At 43.8% G+C, this 7,756-nt stretch overlaps 1 long non-coding RNA gene across 1 annotated transcript; it reads left to right on the forward strand.

Moving 5' to 3' along the window:
• The first annotated feature begins 2,454 nt into the window (after window positions 1–2,454).
• LOC119273410 lies at window positions 2,455–3,022 on the forward strand. Its single transcript, XR_005134850.1, has 2 exons — window positions 2,455–2,597; window positions 2,684–3,022. It is a non-coding gene; the product is annotated as an uncharacterized LOC119273410 (long non-coding RNA).
• Window positions 3,023–7,756: the final 4,734 nt, after the last annotated feature.

The raw sequence follows: 7,756 nt of genomic DNA on the forward strand, positions 1-7,756 counted from the left end.
GCCACCATTACCCCACCACCGCACGCTCCCTAGCAGTCCTTCGCCGTCATGGATGACTCCCTGCTGTCCCACGTCACCGTCGAGGTCGCTGGCGCTCCTTCTCCTCGGGCGGATCTCATCGCCGGCCCAATTGGCCCCACTGTTGCCCCAGGTCAAGTCGCGCCTGCCTGCAAGCGGCAGGGTAACGTGGTCATGCAGGGCAGCACTCCGGCAGCTCCCGCTGCGAGGGCCCGCGCTCCGGGCGCCAACGCTGCTGCGCGATCTCCGCCGGCGGCGGAGAAGGTCGCCAAGGTCGCCGGCGTCAAGAGGAAGAAGATTCCAGCCACAAACAAGCCGCCTCCTTCATCCGCTCACTCCGGCCCGGAAAGAGGTGCCCCGGCGATGCCGCTCAACGGTGCTGCTCCCCCCCGCAAGCGAGGTGTTTGACAAAATGGCCGGAAGGTATGTGTCTTTGGTCATGGCAATGTTCTTTGCTTTTGACCATTTTGCGATAGCTCATGACTTGTTGTGCTTCACTATAGCGGTGGTTCGAACAATGCAACTGCCGAGTGCATGAACTTGTTGGACACCAACGCCGGTGACATTGATCAAGTCCCGTTTGAAGCATTCGACTACAATGAAACAGAGGCCGGCGTGGACGATCATGGTTTTTAGGACGATTTAGAGGAGATCGAAGCGGAAGCATATGAGCAATCGCAAACAAAAACTGGGAAAAGCCAGAGATTGAAGAACTACATGATCTTGGAAGATCAAGTTCTCATGAATGCATGGAGTGCGGTGTCTCTTGACGCATGCACGGGTACTTCTCAAACCGCCAAGAGGTATTGGCAAAGGATCAAAGATCAATACTTCCGCATGATGGCAAAGTACCTCAATAGAACTCCACGCACATTTCGGTCTCTTCAAGGTCGTTGGGAGAATATCAAGCCTATGTGCAGCCGTTGGGCAGCTTCCTTGGAGAGCAAGTACGCAATGCACCTCCAAGTGGAGCCGTGGAATCCGAGTATGTGAGTATGTTTTGCCTTTGTTCAACTTGTGCATCATCATATTTATGAAATGATTGCATCATTTCACTTTGTTCACATTGTGTAGAAAAAAATTGCCCAACATAGATACAAATACATGGAAGCTTCGGAAGGCAAATTCTTCAAACTAGAGCATTGTTGGGAGTTGCTCCAAAAGTGCGATAACTGGAAGTTGATCGAGAAAGAATCCCCATAGAAGAAAGGCTCACTTACAAACATGGATGATGATGAGGATGATGATGGCCCAAGAAATTTGAACACGCCCTATGGCGACAAGAAGACTAAGGAGAAGATGAAGAGAGAGCATGAAGCATTGAGCTTGAGGGAGAAGATTGATGCCATGGTGTAATCAAATGAGTTGATGTTGTTGAAGTCATTGGAGATCAACAAAGAGTTGAACGAGAAGAAGGCAAAGGAGAAGCAAGAAAAGTGGAAATTGCTCAAGGAAGAGGGGCTGCACAAAGCGGCCATTGAGGATAGAAGAGCACGTGTCGATGAAAACAAAGCCATGTCCAAGTTGCTCGCCGAAGAGAACAAGATCATGTCAATGAACCGCAATGACATGGACGACCTCACCAAAACATGGCATGATATGGCAAGGAGAGAAATCTTGAAGAGGAGAATGGTTGTGTCGGCCGGTTCATGTTATAGTTCCGGAGATGTTTTCTCTGCTAGCAATGTCGATGATTTCGGTGCGGGAGTTGGAACAAGCGCCGGAGGTGGATTCGGTGGTGGTAATGAACTTCAAGATGGACTCGATGGCGTGGCGTGAAGATCGACCAAGATGATCCCGGACGTGGTCGTCACTTTTGCAAGACCCTCTTTTGTGTTAGTCCTACTAAACTGAGGCATTTATTTGCGCGTAAACTGTGTTATGTTGTTTGAATTTGAACTTATTCGTGGGCACCAATTTCAAATTTGAGAATTGGGCGTTTTCTGTTTGCGGGTCGACGCGGCGGTTCCCGTGCAGACACCGCAAAAGCCAAGCCGTAAAAAAGTATATTCCACGAATATCCTTTTATACGGGTCCGTTTGGGGGGTCTGCATCTGCGGTCGTGCGAGCCAGCCCACAAAAGCCGTTTTCCACGAACTGCAAATGCGTTTTGCGGGCCGGCCGGATGCGGGGTCTGGTAGAGTTGCTTGTCAGTACTTCATATGTTCATATCCATAACCAAAATAATAGGTGCGGATAAGCATGTCTTAATTAACCACCATAAAATGGGATACTAATAGGATCCAGTTTATCCCCTATACTTAGCAAAACTATAAATTCATACCAACGAACTAGAATAATAATAAGCTTCGCATCCACCCATTTACCTGTTTTAATGTTTCAATAAATGTTATTAATTGATTCCACTTAGGATAACCAGAGCATGGCTGCTATAAAGCACCCAACCTGTATAGATCCATTGCACATCCACAAAGATAGAAAGCTACAGATACAACCGCCGGAAACACAACTCCTAAGTAAAACAAAAATCTCCTACATAACATAGTTTTTCTACAAATCAGGGATGAAAACTGTCCAGGTGGTGCTCATATGCCTTGTCCTTTCGGTGCTCTGTTCAGGTATTTTGCCGGTATGTTTTTCTCCACCGCACTTGTAGGAAATATATTTCGGCTTATCCGTGCTTCCTGCTCTCGAAACCCCGCAGGCATCGCTGCTCGCTGTGCCCAGTACAACGTCTCCAAGGCATGTCCAAGCATAGCTTCATGCACAGCACTGTGCACCTATAAATATAAGGCGGACACGGTATATGGTGTATGTGCCGATAAAGGATGCTGGTGCGTAGTCTGCGTGATACCACCTGCAGCTCAATCTGCATCTGCAGCCCAGATTGCGCCTGCAGGGAATTAAAGGATATTGCTTTCTTCCCTTTCTGCCTAAATAGAATATAACAATGTCTAATTAATGTATTTTTCTCATACCGACAACATTGTATCGGTGTAAGGACCCGCGAGGCAAAATAACATCCTATTAATATTGAGCGCTCTTTGGCGAAATGCATGACTAATCAATTGGACACTATAGAGGATGTATAAATATCCTTTCATTGCGAGTGGCCATGAAAATACGTTTGTGTTTTTTTTTCTCCATGTTGAGAACATTACCAAACCATTGGAACCGGTCCTCCCTGCAAGTTGCATGTGGATGGGAGATTCACAGCCAAGATAGTGAATAACCAGCTCCATAAGCAACCTTGTTCTGATCTCGTCAAAACTATCAAACCCATCACTTCACACCATAAACCTGGCAAGCCGGTTCAAATCTGGTCGAGAAGAAGCCCTTGGGTCCTCGGTGGTCGTCTGAAAGGCAACTTGAATCACAAAGGGAGTGTCCCTGACGGACCTGCAGGGTCTGCAGTGACGATCATCAGCATGGCGGATCGATCATGAGATGAATGCTAAAGCGGCAAGCTAACATTTGGCAAACGTTGGGTGAAGACAACTGATGAAAAGTACCCACACGTATAATCCATGCTAACCGAGGCCAGCAGCCGCATGCATGGCCAGCACGAGACCTTGGTGCACTAGTAGAAAAAGGCCCATTTGTCCCGGTTCCAGAGGCCCTTCTGTCCCGGTTTTGGACCCGGGACTAAAGCCCATGACCTTTAGACCCGATTCTCTTACGAACCGGGACAGATGGGCCTCCATGTGGCCTCTCCGCCGAGCCCAGGTAGGAGGGCCTTTGGTCCCCGTTCGTAACACCAATCGGGACCAAAAAGTGTCCTCGCGTCAGCAGCTCAGGAGCTGGGGCTTTTGATTTTTTTGAAGGGGGGGGAGGTTGGGGGTTTTGGAGTCGTTAATTGGGCCAGACAGCCCATCTAAGGAAGCCACAGGAGACGGTCGACGGAGCCCAGTCGCGCGAGTGGATCGACCACCAAGATCCCTACCGAGGCGAGCGAGGAGGAGCGCGAGAATTGAACGCGACGCCCTTCATCCGAGGTTGCAAGGGAAGCCGATCCAGCCGACGAGGGAATCCAACGGACATGCCGAATGCGGATGAATCAGAGGCCCGGTCGATCCGTCTATGAAGTGGGAAGGGGGACGCCGGCGATGATGTTCGGCAACCCATCTGCTGGGAACTGATCGCAATCGTACTTCAGTCTCTAAGATCACATTCATGGCGATTGTTGTGCCCATCCTTTCCGCTGTCGAGTGGTACTTCTATATTGTTCCTCCCATAACAATCCTCGGTCACCCTCTCTACTCTGACATCACAAGCATCTTTCAGCATCATGCTCTGGTATTACTTATGCATGATTCCTGAAGATTTGTCATTGAGGTTTACAATCGTTCATTATTATACTTGTTCTTTCAGATTTATCATTGTGCCCTACATGAGTCTCTGTCAAAATTTGCATGTGTTAACTCTGTATGTATGCAATTTGATACTTTAAAATACTAACATTTGTCCACTTTGTCCTAAAGTAGTTTTTGCTGCCTGGAGGTGAGCAAAGCGAAGGTATCCCATTATCATGATTCAGAGGACTCATGGTATTCTCTTTATTGTCAATGCAACCGACTCCGGTTTATATCTCTTCTTGGAATAAAAAAATGCATATATGGACCTGACTTCTTATGTAGCTATGTTCAATCAACACATCAGCATGTTTTTGTTGGGCTGCAGACATCCCCGTTCTGCGACAGGTGATACATAGGGAATTAGGATTTTACAAAATTTGCATACACAAATCTTCGGAATTAAAACATGTAAATGTGGACAAGTATGAAAGCAATACAAAAGACAACATTTTTATTTTCAAGTTATAAAGTGGAATCCATAGATTACACAGGAATGTTATCTCCTAAAAGTGAATAATAACAAGACATCCGTTCATTCAAATTTGTGAATATTTCTCAAGATGGGTAAGATTGACTTCCTCAGATAGAGTGCAGTATTGTGACGGTCCCTTTGACTACATACATGTTTGTCTCTTTGTTGTGAACTAGCAAGACCTGGACGAACCAACCTATTTGTTTAAATTTCGAAATCTTGGTGATGTTGTTTTTCCCTCTTTGCGCATACTTCTCCTATTGTTTTGGCGACATACACTTCATTGCTAATCTGCCTTTCAATGACTATATCCTTTTTGGTTGATAGTCCTCTTAAACCTTTAAATCAGTTTTCTTAACTGGTGCTCAATATAATGGATTGTAATGGTCAGCTTCTTAATATAAGAGCTTGGTAACTTGACTTTACGAATTTATCGTCACTTTTTTGAAATATTTACTGTCAATTCTGAGGTGGTGGGCGGCCTAGTGGAGGCTTAGGTATGTTGATGGTCCATCTCCCTTGATTCCATTATTTACATCCTCTCGACCGCTAGCTCTCACCAGCTACCTGCAGGCACATATTTCTCCTAGCCACGCCACACATGGTGCTCGAGAACTGATGCTGGTGAGCATATCGTTGTGTACATTCTACTCATGGGTAAGATTTTTTAGTTGAATACAGTTTTGCAAACAGATTATTTATGTATGTTTCTTAGAAAACATTGCTCCTTGAATAATACCCATGATACTTAAACAAGCTCTATGTCGTTTTTACTAGATCAGTTTGGGGGTGGTTTATATTGAGGATTTGATCATTGCTCATGCATGCTAAAAGATTTATCTGACATCCAGTTTTGTTCAGGTACATTTCATTCTTTTGTACATTGAAAACTATTGTTGGTATATTTGATAGCTAGACTGTGCACATAAGTGTAGAGGCCATTAGTTATGTTTTTCAAGCTATGTTGGTATCTGTTTGAAGATTAATTCCAATCTGATATGTTCCATTGTCATCTGACATTTAATAGTAAAATATACTATTGAAAATTAGTTAAATATACATTGAATAGTTCAAATAAAGAAATGTCATGTCAGATAAGTTAAGGTGACTACATATTTGTCAATGGCTTTCTCAAAGGTAGGTTTCAAATCAGATATCATTCAAAACTCATCCTTGAATTACCTTTATACTTGATTAACTGGACTACATCATGGAGTTGTCGTCTTTGAAGTTTGATGAAATAAGGCCCATGGTTGTTTTCCACTCTTAAATTGCTTTTAGTTTGAAATAAGGCCCATGGTTGTTTGCTTTCCACTCTTAAATTGCCTTTTTGACAGCAACAAAAAACTATACTAATAGGAGTTTTGATTTCCCTTCTTCCTGTACTTTTTCGATATCACAAAGAATTGTTCACGCCTTATTTGTCCATTTCGTGTTGACATTTCAACTTGACCATTACGAGAGCAGCATGATTTTATTTATGATTATTGCTGTTGTAGAGGTGTTAAATATATAAATTATGAAAGTTGTAATTTCATGAAAGTACTTTGTAATATCAGCTTCCTTTGCCTGATTGATGTTGCTTTACAGTCTTATTTGTCGGCATTTTGTTCAGCGAGTTAATGCTTTTTCCATGCTGTGAGGTCATATATGTTGCAGGCACAAAGTACCAATGATTTTTCCATAGACACAAAAGCAATGCTCCGTCTATAGCATTAATTACACACACTCGTATTTCCTAGGCTGCTGTATAAATATGTACAAAAGGATTGCTATATCAAATACACGTTTATGATCAGTGCGTATTATCTTCCTTCTGACAATGCTTACCCTGCTTATAGTAATCTACATGGGTCTGGTTCCTTTTAATATCAATATTTGTCATCAGATTCTGATATACATTGTTTCAGTCCAAAATGTACAGGGTGCACATTTTCTACATTTAATTTCGACTAAGACTTTCTTTTCATGGTGGTATGATCACTTATCAGTAATTTGATGGTTATCTATATATGTTGAATTTTCATAGCATTTTAACCTCCCATATCAATATATTTTCATCATATAAATTGTTCAATTTCATTTCCAATGTATTTTACTCATATATTTTTATTATTTCATAATATGAATGGTATGACAAATATATGATTTAGTCTTTTGCAAAAAAAAATCTTGACTCGTGTATTTTTCAAAATTCCTGTCATTCTTTTAAAAATAGACGGGCGCGGCAACGCGCACCATCAATGCTCTAGTCATAAGTGATGTCCCGACCAGATTCTTTCAACGTCAATGATTTTACTTTTTGGCAAGATACTTTGGAGGTACGTAAAGCTATAGATCAGTGATGGATCAACGTTGAGGTCAGGTAAAGAGGCGATTTGTCCACTTCTTCTAAGGTGGCCGCTACGGTGGTGCCGGAGTTGAGTGACGGGCATTGGTATCTTGCTCAAGGGTTTCTTCAGCCGAGATTGTAATTTTCTATCTCGACTAGCTAAGGGTAGTTTTTGCAATAGCTAGGGTTGTCGTATCTTTTTTGGTTCTGTCAAGTTGGTTTTTTAGTGGATCGTAATTTTATATTTATTTTATAAATGACACACACTACATCGAGAAAAAAAATATCAAGGCTACAGATCAACATGACCTCGTGTGTCCCGCATGACCGCCCAGGAACTGTGTAGTGCGTACGCCGGATCGTAGGCTCATACACGATATTAGAGCAACTCTAGCAGACCCCGCATCCCGTCCTGATCCGCAAAATAACCACCAAAGTGCGGGTCGGGGCGCGAAAAACGTCCCGATCAGACCCCGCATCCCGCCTCGGCCTGCAAATGTTTTTGCGGGGCGCGGAAAAACATCTCCCCCAACCTCTAGATTCACGGGCTAGAGGGACGACCCGAGCTCAGCCCCTATCCGCAGCGAGATTTGGCGGGAGGGATATTTCCGCGCGGCC

Source organism: Triticum dicoccoides, chromosome 3A (genome assembly GCF_002162155.2).
Source record: "Triticum dicoccoides isolate Atlit2015 ecotype Zavitan chromosome 3A, WEW_v2.0, whole genome shotgun sequence".
Lineage (NCBI taxonomy): Eukaryota > Viridiplantae > Streptophyta > Magnoliopsida > Poales > Poaceae > Triticum > Triticum dicoccoides.